A 13,468-nucleotide genomic window follows, 5' to 3' on the forward strand; every position below is an offset into this window, starting at 1 on the left:
CGAACCGAGCAGCCAGGATTTCCAGCCTCTCAGGTTTCTATATGCTTCTGCCAGACCGTCACCCACCAGCCTACACAGGCCGTGGGGCAGCATCCCTGGGGGCAGCCCCAGCAAGGGATGGGGCAGGGTGAGCATCCCCCCCAGCATCTCCCGCTCCCTTCCCAGCCCGGCTTGGCTCTGCAAACCCAAGCGGGGTTTGTCCTCCCAAGCACAAAGGCCCAAGAATTATGAAATAATTTCTTTTTCTGTATACCTGAACTAAGGCTCAATTGGAACACGTGCTGCCCGCTTGCTCTGCAGCGCTGCAGCTTTCATTGACGATTTTTCTCCCCTTACAACAGGGGAATAAATAGAAATTTATGCATGAAGACATTCTTATGAATAAATCATAAAACCAAGCTCCGCTCGGTGCCAGGTATGTTTGTGATTATGTGATGCCATTATGTAACTGGGTTTTCCTAATCAGAAACATGATATTCTCGGAGCATGAAACTGGGACGTTCTGCACCACGTCCCCTCGCTCCAATTACCGCACTGGAGCGTCCGACCGTGCGCGGAGCAGCAAAATCCTCCACTGTGAAATGTCCTGCTCTGAGCTGGGAAGGAAACGGTTCACGTTGCCTCTTCCCTGGACCCGTCTTGCCCAAAGACACAGTAAAGCATGAATACAGGAATAAAAAAATCCATTGTTGTTGATACGGTGTTTAATTGCTTTTCACAAAGAATGAACTGTTAGCACAGATTCTCCACTTTAGACCCTATGTGGGGGTCTATGGTCTAAAGTGCCCAGGGCTCCACCAAACCCAGAATTTATCATCTCTCGTGTTCGAGGATGAGGAGTTTCCATTCTGTTTTCACCAGTCTCATGGCGCTGCTGCCCTTCTGCAAACAGCTTCAAGGCTGGCACGAACCAGCGCTCCTGATATTCACATAAATAATCCTTATAAAGACAACTACCAAATTTATTTTTTCCTTTACATGGGTGTCTGTATCCACTGCTAAGAAACTCCCCGGCTGTATTTCAGAGCAACTGAAATGCAGCAAAGCTCTAGCTGGGGGATGTTCAGCTACTGGGAATTAGGGACAGGACAAATCCCAGTTCACCGGCAGAGATCTGCCTAAAACTCTGAGAAAAGCAACGATGCCCCCGGTGAGGTCCCTGCCACCCGCAGCATCCCTCTTCACCGGAGCATCGGGACGCGGCACCCATCCGCTCTCACCCAGGAGAGAGAGTTTTGGCCACACGGTTTCTGAGTGAATAGGAGGTGGGGATGTAAAATAAGGCCGGAGAGCATGCACTGAGGTCCCGAGATAAAAAAAAACCCTGAATTGGAAAGACCCCACACTGCTGGGAAGTGATGGGCTTTTCTGCCGGTCCCAAAGAAGTGAGTGGAAAATGCGGGTTAGGACTCCAGCGAGGCAGCAATATATCTTAACGATCCCTCGGCCGGCTCCTTTTCAGGGTGAGCCTGGCTAAACGCTGTAAACTGCAAAGGAAACCCAGAATGACAAACAATTGTAGGAACCTAAAAAACCAAGTTCCTCTGGATTTCATGGGAAGTGCGATTTTAAATACTCCGACCTGTCTGTCTGAGGGGAAGTGGGCAATAAATAGCAGCCTGGTTGTTATCAAGAGGATGTGAGCTATTTATAAAAAATTCTTGGGCTTTTTGAACTCTGTTTAAAGAGGCAATATCCTTCACTTGGGTAATTGGGGGACTAAAATGCTAAAGCAAACAAGATTACTCAGCCACCTTGGGAAAGTTTAGTGCTTACTTGTGTGTTTCTGAAATTTCGAGCCTATTTAAACAGCTGCGCTGTTATTGTCCCCAAATCCAGAGGAGAGAAAAGGTCTTTCAGACCGTTGCGTACACGGGGACGTACCCGCAGCCAAGAGCTGCCCCTCACGCACGGGGTCTGACCATCACAGCTCAGTGATCCCAGCTGCTGGCAGCTACGTCACTTCATTAAATAATATCTTACATCAATTAAATGTCTCACCTGAAAAGGGGCTTCTGAGTGCCTTACAACACGCTGGCTTCCCAGCGGGATTAAACGATCTCCAACGCTGAGGCAAAGCATGGGCATCAACTCCTGCGACGGCAGAGGAGGGGGAGGTTTTGGTGGGAGAGCAAGGGGAAGAGGAAAATGGGCACCTGTATAAGGCAGGATGTGCCCGGCAACACAAATGTCCACACCAAGCAATAAAGACCTCCTTCGCTCCAGGGAAACTCATCCCATCCCTCTGACAAATAACTATTTTTAATTAATTAGGAAAAACTTTGCCACCTTTGCTGGGACAACCACCTCCCCATCCCCGGAGCTGCACCCCACCTTCGGGTGCTTCAGAGAGAGCGGGGCCGAGAGCCCAGCGCCGAGCCTGGGGGGCACAGCCATCCTAGGAGGGATGGGAAAAGGCCCGGGTGGCCTTGGCCGGCGTGCCCTTACCCTCCCTGCGCCATGCAAGTGACCAAGGAACGATGGATTTAGGGTTGTTGAACTGGGGAGCTTTGAGGGCAAGCCTTGGAGCTGCTCCCCTTCGCAAGGTCCCAGCCCCTGCGGTGGAAAGCAACGGCTGAGACACAGCAGGGAAACGTCCCTCCTGCTCCTTCTCACTGTCCCAGGACCCGCATGTCAGGATGTGGCACCAAACAGAGCCCTCAAGGGTTTCCACTGGCTGCTTTTTTTATTTTTCTGAGCACGGCCGTCAGGCAGACAACATTGCTCCTGTGTGGGAACCACACACAAAGTGTCCTGACAAAATGATGGCATCCTCTAAAATATACAAACATGCTCAAAAGAAGGAAAACCATGAAATTAAGGATAACAAACAACAAAGAGAAACTCATACACAGAATCTGTTAGTGTTTATGAGTCACTAAGGCCTTCCTGTCTCCTCTTATAAATTGTGGGAATCCGCTGTGGTCCATCCTCTCCTCGCAAACCACCGAGGTGCTATTTTCCTCACAGCCCCAGTGCCCGGCGCGGGGGGAGCCCGCTGCACAAATGAAAGATTTTTTTTTTCCTCTTTCTTTCTTTTTTTTTTTTTTTTGTCCTTTTTTTCTTCAAAGTAGGAAACCAAATCTGAGGAGTAAATGCTGCAAGGCGCGTAAACAGAGGCGACTGCAGAAGCCTTCGCAGTGAGATCACCGAGCGCCTTGGCCCGGCGCTGTTTTCCGACAGCAGAGGGCTTAACAATGGAATGGATGGGAAATGCCAGGAAAAGTTAAAGAGCTTTGGACACGAGGGCTTTGTAAAAAGCTCATTCTTTATTATTAACAAACAACTTCTCCCCATCCTCCTTCCTTTCTCCCTTCAGCAAACAAGGATTTTCTTTCTTAAATATAATTTTTTTAATCTTAGCATTTTTAACCTCTCCCAGTGTGTCCGTTCTGCTCCATCGAGGGCACCCCACCACATCGGGATGCCAACCACTGCATCACACCTCCACGCACAGCCACCATCACCCTGAGCTTTGCCCTGACTTCAGAGCCCCAGTCTCCCCTCCAGGTCACTGGTGGGTTTGCAGGACAGTGCAGTCCCCCCCCGGCAAAGGACAGACACTGCAGGACCCCCCAGGAGCAAAGAGCATCACCCTTTGGGTGGGCAGAGCCTGTGCAAATGCTTCCTCTAATCTGAGGGAAGGATGCTCAGCCCATGCTTCCTGGCTAAAACTGGAATACACAAACTAGAACCAGGAACAACAAGCTTTTTTGGATTTTTATGTGAAAGCCTCACACACCAGAGGATCCCGGATGGCTCCAAGAGAAGCCACCCAGACTCACTCAGAGCAGGGCCAGCCTTGAGCAGCTCATCCAAGCTGCAAGGAACACACTGGCTGAACACATTTGCATCTGTGGGGACTTTCAGTACCAACTTTGTGTGCAGAGATAGAAATACAAACAAAGATTGCAAGATGCTCTAAAACGGCATTTGATACTAAAAGGTGATACCGAGCCTTTGGGAGAACGGTACGTAACCCCACACAGCGCCTCGACGCGACGATGTCGAGCACTGCCGAAAGCTCAAGGGAGACTAAATCTTGTGGTTTCGCTGCCAAAATTCCCTCCTTGCCTTCTTCCTGGGGAAACACCGCTGGCCACTGACCAGTTCCGTAGTTTGTAGAGCCGCAAGGGAAGGACAGAGCGGAGCAGCGGGTGCTGCTCCCACAGCCGGGAGCGGGGCCCGCGTGGCGGGGGCTCTCAGCAGCACACCTCCACTGAGATTTCCGTTCACTTCACACGGTTCCTCCTGCCAGTTCTCAAAACAGTTTTCCTGCTCCCTCTGGATTTCTTGGTTTCCATGCCACAAGCACTGGAAGTAAAATTATTATAATAATGATTACGCTACAACAAAAAGGCTACCCCCAAAATTACAGACTTTGGAAGAAACAGGGGAGTTAAAAACCCCTGAAACATCAACCATAAGTGTTATAATTTTATGTTTGCGCTAACTGGAGGACATGCTTCAGCTGCCCCTTTCATCACCAGCAGCATCTCCTTCGCCGGAGGAGCCCCGTGCCCAGGGCAGGGGCTTGGGGAGAGGCAGAGACCCCGCCGCCGAGGACGCTAAAAGCACCAACAAAAAACTATTTCAATACTAACAGTGTGAGATATGGAGTGGAACCAAACCAGGATTCTTACAGCTACTCTGTACCACTGCAAATGGCTGCAGAAGGAGCAGCAACTCCGGGGCACCGAACCCGCTGTACCCAAAGGGAGGACGGTGCCTCCGTGAGACAGGTGCCTGGAGCTGAACTCTTCGTTCAGATTGAATCATTCAGAAAGTTGTACCCTCTAATGTCAAGGAAGTCTCTTTCACTCATATGCACACTGTAAAAATCTGTACTACAGATTTCTACCCCTCAAGAGCTCCTAGGTGGGTGCGATTTACTGCAGAAGCAGCCGTAGCATCCAGCCCGGTGCCCGACGTGAGCCATGCCGCAGCGACAGACGCACGTTCCGCACAGAGCCAGCAGCGCCACTTGAAACTTCCAGCTTTATATAGACTGGCAGTTATCGGGAAACGTTGCAGAAACCTCTCTATTCCCCCAGGATTATTAAAGAGATAGTTAAAATAAAACCAAAATAGTGTAAATTTTTTCAGCATCCCCACAAGTTGCGACTTCTGGGGTGTTGCAATGGGCCTGTTCTTTCAGTATTAGGTTCCTCCACTATATGACCACTTGTATGACAAGGGAGTATAGAGCCGGGGAGCCCAATGCCGTCACCCTCCCCACAACCCGGACTGCCACCAAAATGATCCGCACACTCCACACCTGGCTGGGAGCAGCAGGGGCGGGGGGGCCGCGCCGGGGCTCCCTGCCCTGGCACCGAGCTCCAGCCTCCCCGCCGGCTCCCGACACCTCCAACTGCTTTTTAGCTGTGGGAACAAATTAATTCCCTTTTCTGCCTCAGCCAGAGGCAGGAGAGCCAAAGCACTACTCGCGCACAAAACGACTCCTCTCCTCCCCTCTTCTAGTTTTTTTATTTGCTTTTCTCCTGTTTCACACAAAGTTGATCACGTGTTAGCAGAGGTGCTGGGAAACTCGCCCACCCGAAAACGCATCTCTGCTCCCTCAGCAAGCCGGAGGATGGCATGGCCCACGCCACGCAGACACGAGGGTGGCCTTGCAGGGGACCCTCGCTCCAGGTATCGAGTTCGTGCTGTTTGTCCCAGTGCTGGGCCAGCCCGAAATCAAAGCCATGCCCGCAGGCCCAGATTCATATATAACCCCGTGGAAAAAAACCCTGGTGTGGGTGCCCTGGGATCTGCTGGGGTCTCAAAGCCCCTCTCACACGTGGCATCAGGCACATCCCAGTTTCAGTACATCCGTAACACGGAGCATGTGGCGGGCACTGGGAGAGGCAGGGCTGACAGAGCATGAATAAAACAATAGGTACCACTCATCGCCCTGAGGGCTTCCCCATACCGGGACTTAATTTCCCTGAAAAACAAAGAACAATTCCCCGCATCATGTATTGATGGGTCTTGGGTTTGGTCCCCACTACTGACACACACAATTTTTTTCTTTTACATTTTTGCGTGATGACTTGCATGACAAGCCTAATAAAAGCCTAGACAAATAACCCAAAACACACAAAAATGTAGTACTGTTTCATATTAACTTCCAAAGCACTTCACTGGCTGTAGGAATAAGCGACATTAAAACATCGGAACAAAAAAAAAATTTAAAAAAAAAAATCAACCATGTATGGAAAAGATATATTTGTAAAAATGCCCACTTAAAAATCATTCACTGTTATGGAGTTGACAATGAGAAAACCTATCATGGAATGGTTCAGGTTAGAAGAGAACTTAAAGCCCACCCAATGCCACCCCGTGCCCTGGGCAGGGACACCTCCCACCACACCAGGTTGCTCCAAGCCCCGTCCAACCTGGCCTTGAACCCCTCCAGGGATGGGGCAGCCACAGCTTCTCTGGGCAACCTGGGCCAGGGGCTCACCACCCTCACAGCAAAGAATTTCTTCCTAATATCCAATCTAAATCTCCCCTCTTTCAGTTTGAAGCCGTTACCCCATCTCCTATCATTACACTCCCTGATAAAGGGTCCCTGTGGGCAGAGCTGCTCTTGGGGCACCTTTGTGCAGGGGTGACCGATCTGGAAACACCGACGCAGGCAGCTGCAGCCCTCCAGCAGAGCCCGGGGGCACAAGATATTTAGAAAAAAAAAAAAAATAGAAAAAAAAAATCCCACTCGCTCATCCGTCAATAGCCCTGTTGTGCCCCGATCCCTTATTTGGACGAAGGTTGGTGTTCTTGGGCCACGGCTGCAAGGTTGGGCTGTGGAGTCAGGGGAGGTCCCGGGGCGGGAGATGGTATGGAGGAGCCTCGTGGGCCTTGGCAGGTCAGTACAGCCCCACTGACACCCTGCCAGCTCTGGGGAAAACCTCCCCGAGAGCCTATGCCGGGGTTCTGTGGGAACCACGCTCAGCCCCGGCGCAGGACGCAGCGTCAGCATGCGGGGAAGGACAACGTGGTGCCAGCCAGGGCTGCCTCTGTGGGACCCATCGAATGCCACAGCTTCGGCCCTGGCCAGCTCAGATGATCCGAGATCTGCCCCTGCCTTCGGAGCCCCAGGGCGTCACCCCAGTAACTGCCAGCAGCGAGGGGCAACGGCTATAAAGCCCTCCCTACACCAGAGCAGCAGCATGGCCTGGGGGGGCAGGAGGCGTCCCCATCCCCAACCTGGGGACAGCCCTCATGGGAAAATAACATCCATCCCACCAGAGAGAGCGGGGCCGTGGCAGAGGGAGAATCATCTGGTCTCAGCAGAGCGGAGAGGCCGTTCTGGAGAGGTTTTTCTTGGCAGGAGCCGATGGGGCTCTCGCTTCCTGCCCGGCGGGGGGACATCCCCCCCCAGGGGACCCTGAGGTCGGCGCATCCCATTTCATGTCCTGCCTCCCAGCCTCACTCAACTCCATTCCGGCCAGCAGAGAACAGCCTCTACCCTCCAGCCACACGGGCATGCCGTCCCAAAAAAAAATAAAGAATATTAAAAAAAAAACAAACCTACCAAAAAACACCTCTAAAACATCTATACTGTAACAGGAAAAACAAACAGCATCTGTGCTTTAAACCAGGATCTCTCTTCTCTTCACCCCCCAATATATTTATAACCTACCTGTGGGTCTTCTAAGCTTTTTTTAATCTAATGACCCTAATGGCTTGGGGACGCAGGTGGTAAAAATATGAAAGCGTGATCTATATCTACATGAACTGCTCCGTGTAGAAATGAGACAAGTTCTTCGCGAAGCTGATAGTGGACTGAAAACAACTTTTCTGACTCTGATTGTGCCAAGCAGCTGGAAGAAAGAAACACCAGCAGGAATGGAAAAATGTTTCCACTTATTTTCCTAGGCTGCCTGCCACGGCAGAGCCCCCAGAGTGGGACGGGGGGCTTGGCAGCCAGGGGTCCCCGTGAACCCCCCCGGGGCTTTGCCCAGCTGCCTTGGGCAGGAGGGAGATGTTCCCGGCCCCTCGGTGCCAAGCAACCAGCCCCACTCCCAGCCTTGCCAGCCACGCCAGGGGCAACCTGAGGTGGGTAAGTGGAAACTGACCCCCGCTTTGCAATGCAGAAACCAGTAGCTAAACTTTAAACCACTTCCTCTACCTCCGAACAATGCACAGAGGAATTTCCACAAATCCCAAGGCTGCCCTGACTTCCATTTCTAAACTTGGAAAAAGAAATACCAGGACATTCCTTTGTTGTTCCAGCTCACTCGCTGTTTGATCTGGGTTTTTTTTTCTCCAGCTGAGCCAATTAAAGAATCCCAGTTTCCCCTGGAAAAAAGCATAAACCAGTAACAAACAATGCGCTTGCTTCTTTGATTTTTAACTAATTGTTTTCGAGTTGGATCAAAACCTGCCACCTCATTCTCGTCGGCACGGTTTAATGCTTAAATAGTGTCTTGGCCAGAGAGGAGAGAGCGATAGAGGCATTTATACTGCATTCCTGCCCTCTGAAAGGAAATGGCCTAGCGCTGCATTTATTGAACAGTTGCTATTTCATATCACAGGAGTGGCTTGGAAGATATTCCCCTCCAAAAAAACCCCACGGCCAGCCCCCAGCCGTGCCCGGCGCAGTCCTACAGTCCCACACCAGCTGCTGGGGCAGAAACTCCTCGACGCTTACACATGCTCCTGCGAAACGTTTCTATTCTTTGCTTTTATTTTCAGGGCTTTCATCCTTTTGTCTCCCTTTTCCACCTGCCGTGCCACCCGCTCGGATCCCTCCCATCCCCGGACACCTTCGTCCCCCAGTACAATCCCCTTCCCCACTCGACAGCTCCTCTCCCCGTGGGCAGCGTCCCGGCTGTCCCCTGCCCCACAGCCAGATGTCCCGCCGCAGGGACAGCCTCCTCCACCAGTGTCTGTGGCTGTCCCACCAGTATCTGTGACCATCTGCCATGGAAGCTCCGGGCACCAGCAGAAGGAGTTGGGAACCAAAGCAGTGACACCCAGCAAGGTCGCGGTCCCTGCTCGCCCCATGGGGACACGGGACCTCATGCATGGGCATCTCCTGCGTGGCCTCCGCGTTTGTCCCCTCCACTGTCCCCAGGGGTGTTTGGATGGGAAAACACCATTTCCTTGAACTTACAAAGAATCTGTCAGCATAAATCACCGTGCTGGAAAACAAGACACGCACTCAGATGCGAGGCGCTTGCCTTCCGTTTGCTCCAGGAGTTTTTAAATGGTCATGGGAGCTCCAGAAGCACTGAGGATGAGGTCTGGGTGCCTACGCTGGGCAGAGATGTACACCTTGACTTGCAGTGGGTGAAACTGATAATACAGTATTCCAATAAAACCCCACAACCAAAAATACTGCAAGCAGCCACCTAAGCACAAATAAATAGCAAAGCTAGTAGGGAGACTCTTGCCTCAAGTGTAAGGAAGCATCTATTCTTCTGCCAGGAAGAAAGAGAGACGCAAACCTTGAACTTGAGGAGGAAGGACCGGGTTCCTGTTGTTCAACTGCAGTAATTAATTGCATACGTATCAAGAGAGGCCAAAAGGGGAAACACGTGCTGTTCGTGGAAAGCCAGCACGGAGCCAGTGCCACTGGCGGGTGATGGTGGGAAGATGCGACTCCTCCATCACCTGGGCTGAGGCTCTACCAGGAGGCTCCAGGGGCCTGGCCCAGCCCAGCTGGTGGCTGAAAACCATTGTAATGGCCTGAATCCAGCCCTTATGGCTGGAACGAGCCTTCAAGTACCGGCCCAGAGCAGACAACAGACAATCGTGTGCTCAGCAGGCTGGAGCCCGAGAAGACCCTAAGAGAGATATGCTACTGTGCAGCATCAAAGTGGTGTTGGGTATCATTAGTGAAATTTTCTTCTCATGATATGACAGAGCTGAAGCTCAGACCACTCTTTTTGGTTTGGGTTTTTTTTTTGGTGGTATCTTATCATCCAAGAGCTCATTAGCCAGGAATTCCTCACGCTGTTTATTTTCCATTTGTCCATATGTTCCCCACAAACTCAGCCTAGTCTCTGTTTTAAGTTTATACTTAGAAGCGGTAATTGGAAGGGATGAACAAAGGCACGAAGGAAGGCAACACAAGCACAAACAAACTTACCAGATGTTTTGGATTCCTGCATTTCCCCAAGAAGCAGGATCCTTAATGTTTTGATCATGTCATCACAGCACAGAGCTGTTGCTGTCCAGAATACAACTGGCTCCTCTCTTCTGACTACTGGCCACAGAGACAATAATTCAAGTCACCACGAGGAACCCAAATCTGCTCTTACCGCAAGCAAAAGCAAAATCCTGGGATGTGCCTATTCGGCATCAGTGCCTATGGTGGGATTGTCCCAGGGATGGATTTGGCTTTAGACTTTGAAACCACAGGACAAAACTGAACTCCTCAATCCACACAACCAGCTTCCAAGGTGGACCAAGAGCTCGCGTGGCCCCGCAAGTGCCGTGCTGAGTTGAGAGCCAGAGGAGAGCCACAAAGCCAGCACTGGGACACCGTCCCTGTCCCCTCCCCGTCTGTGTCTCACTGCTCCCCCACAGACGGTTCACCCTGCCGAGTCCCTCTGCATCAGGGATTTACATCCTCAGAGACCGGCACCGCTTTGGCTTCAGAAGCAAAAGCAACTGGTTTAGTTGTGTAGGTGTGAAATCTTTTGTGCATTTTCTTCTTTCAGTTCAAGAGTGCTTTTTTCCTTTAAGTTTTATGCCAATTCAAAATCCAACAAAATAAAACAATATTAATCTGAAACGGGGCGTTGAACTAGTTAAATTAAAATGGTGTATGTTTGCTTGTAGATAAGGCATTGTTTTTCAATACAGCTATTGCAAAACACTTGGGACAACATCGAGATACTCTACAGAACGGAAAGAATTAAAATGAAAAAGGGATACTGGCAATTTTGCACGGCCCAAGGAGCAGCAGACGAGAGCCGCTGGAGTGGGGAGACGACATTTACATTATGGTTAGGAGCCTTCTCTCCCATTCAGAGTGCAGCAGTGAAAACAGGCCGTGAGATTAATGAGAGGAAAAACTGCGACCGCAGCAAATAGAATGACTCATGCCTACTCGATGGTCTTAATTTCTAATCTGGAATAGTAATTTTCTGCTGGACCAGATTAAAAATATTTCTCCTCCTGCTGAGCCCATAGCCCACAGGGATCCAGCAGCCCACACTCAGGGCGCCGACCGCTGCTGGGGTTTAATGGCTGAACGAAGCCAGCCTCAGAATTACCCGAGCTCTACCTCAGGGACGCACCCGGGAACAGCGGCTGGGGGACGAGGAACAGAAACGCACGACAAAGAAATCCCCGCCATCTCCCTCCCGTTCTACAGAGCAACGAGCCCTTCAAACACCACCACCACAGGCTCGCAGAAATCGACTGAATACACGGAATTAATTAAAGGGAGAGCACTAAAAGCAGACTAAATACTGGAAATCATGTACTAAAGCACAGCTCGCATCATGATCGGAAGGGGAACTTCCCAATTTGATTGCAGAAAGCAATTTACTTCAATTAGCAGGGACATAAACAGAGCGCTTGCTTAATAGAAGTATTGCATCTCCAAAAAAGCAAGCTTTCGTAATTGCATCTCCGCTCTTGGCACTTGCTGAACTTTCAAAGCCTGGTTTATGAGAGACGGGCCAAAATAACCCTTTGGTTTCAGTCAGTCCTGCCTCCTGCCCAAACGCACCTTCAGCAGAGGAACGCGGGCGCCTTCCTGGGGGGAGATTTAAGCCACGTCCCAATAAAGGGACACTGTGGGGACAAAGAGGAGATCACTGAGGGGAAAGGCAGCAGCCAGAGCCTTCCTCTGCTGCCTCCTCCTCCCCGGGCGTTTGCCAAGGGCAGCAGCATCTACAGCTGTGCTTTGCTCAGACCCGAGCCCCAAAGCCCGGCCTCGCTTGCCCCCGTGCAGGCGTGAGCAGAGGCGGTCGCCCCGAGGTACGAACCGGGCACTCGGCCCCTCCGCGTCAGTGCTGTGCTCACCTCCGCCGGCTCGGCCAGCCAGGTCTGCAGCCTCCTCCGCCGGGACCTGGCCCATCACCTCCCACGGAGACACCTGAAAATGAAGAATTAGTGAAATAGCTGGCAGCATCCTTCAGTGACATCCCTGGGAAGAGCAGGAGGAGGCTGTCAGGAGCCACAGCTCTGCACTGGTAGCCCAGACCAAACACTGGCCAGTGCAGGATCCCACCCCTCATCTCTCTCCTCTGGAAACTGGGAGAGAATTTACCCTTCCAGGCTCCACGGTCCCCCTGTGCCCAGCCCCTGGCCCGATCCTGAAACCAGGGGCTGGGCTGAGGAGAGACCAGTCCCGGCTCAACCCAGGGTGTTGGCACGAAGAGCTCCCAGCCAAACTCAGGAGAACCAGCTCACATCTACACCGGCTAATTATTCCAAAGTGAACCCCAGTTCACTCACTGTTACTGCAGTCACTGTCCTGTACTTTATATTATAACATACAGTTGTTCCGGTGGTTTAAATTTACTTTTTTGGGGGGAGTTTTAAAACACCATCATGTCAAAGCCAAGCTCTGTTATTCTTTACATCACTGCTTGCACCTGCAGACTCCATCCAATCTTTAGATTTGCCAGGCATCGGCGGGCTAGGTCTTTGGGGTTTTGGTTTTGTGGTTTTTTTGCAAAGTCAGAGTTAGGGCTTTGGGTAGAGTTAAGTCGCTGTGTTTCTGCTGCCCCGTTCCTGAGCCGCGGGGTGCTGCTGCCAGCGGCTGCCCCGGCAGTAACCCAGCACCATCAATAGCTTCACCCCCAGCTCCCGAGCCGAGGGGCAAATCCCAACAGCGCTCCACGCTACCAGTAAGATTTTGTGCTGGTCCCACTTACCTCTGTGCAACTTGGAGAAATAACTCAAGCCTGCCCTTGCACAAATAAGGAGCGCGGCCCACACCAAAGGCCGCTGCCGCAGGTCACAGCCTGTCTGCTGGGGCAGGGGGAGCTGCCTTCCCCCCAGCAGCGCTCCCCATCGCCTGCTGCAGGCACAGAAGCCCCAGACCAGGTAACACCCACCCACAGCTGGGGCTTTTGAGCACTCCTGCCCCGGTGGCAGCTGTGGGAGGGAGTCGGCAGTGGTTGCAGCTGTGTCGCAGGCTCCTGGGTGGCCATGGAGGGGCTCAGCCGCTGCCTTCCAGCCACGGCACCGTGCGGCCTCGGAGGGCATCCTGCAGCACGGCACAGCCCGGCACAGCTCCCTGCAGCACTGCCGGCTCCCATGGCACGGCATGGCCTCACACGGCAGCACCGCTCTTGCGTTGTTTCCATTTTTTGGCTGCTCTGTGCACCCATCAGAAGCGGTGACGCCAGCGCAGGAGCCGTGTCTGCGGTCACAGTGCGGCCCACAGCCCCAGCCCCAGCCCTGCACTGTGATCTTTTTGCCGCCAGACCCTCTCTCACGGTGGCACCAGGAGGGCGGCCTCAGCTTCTCCCTCCCCTGACACCCGCAGCAGGAA

The 13,468-nt window shown here is 52.1% G+C and overlaps 1 long non-coding RNA gene across 2 annotated transcripts; it reads right to left on the minus strand.

The window, feature by feature from the left end:
- Positions 1–2,008: 2,008 nt before the first annotated feature.
- On the minus strand, positions 2,009–12,983 carry LOC141749968 (uncharacterized). Of its 2 annotated transcripts, none has more exons than XR_012589534.1 (3): positions 12,846–12,983; positions 11,989–12,061; positions 2,009–2,094 (listed from the first exon to the last, which is right to left on the minus strand). It is a non-coding gene; the product is annotated as an uncharacterized LOC141749968 (long non-coding RNA). The 2 variants fall into 2 exon arrangements; XR_012589533.1 differs by lacking the exon at positions 2,009–2,094 and adding an exon at positions 3,618–4,314.
- Between the last annotated feature and the right edge of the window lie 485 nt (positions 12,984–13,468).

The sequence above is a fragment of the Larus michahellis genome, chromosome 11 (genome assembly GCF_964199755.1).
Source record: "Larus michahellis chromosome 11, bLarMic1.1, whole genome shotgun sequence".
In the NCBI taxonomy this organism is placed as follows: Eukaryota; Metazoa; Chordata; class Aves; order Charadriiformes; family Laridae; genus Larus; species Larus michahellis.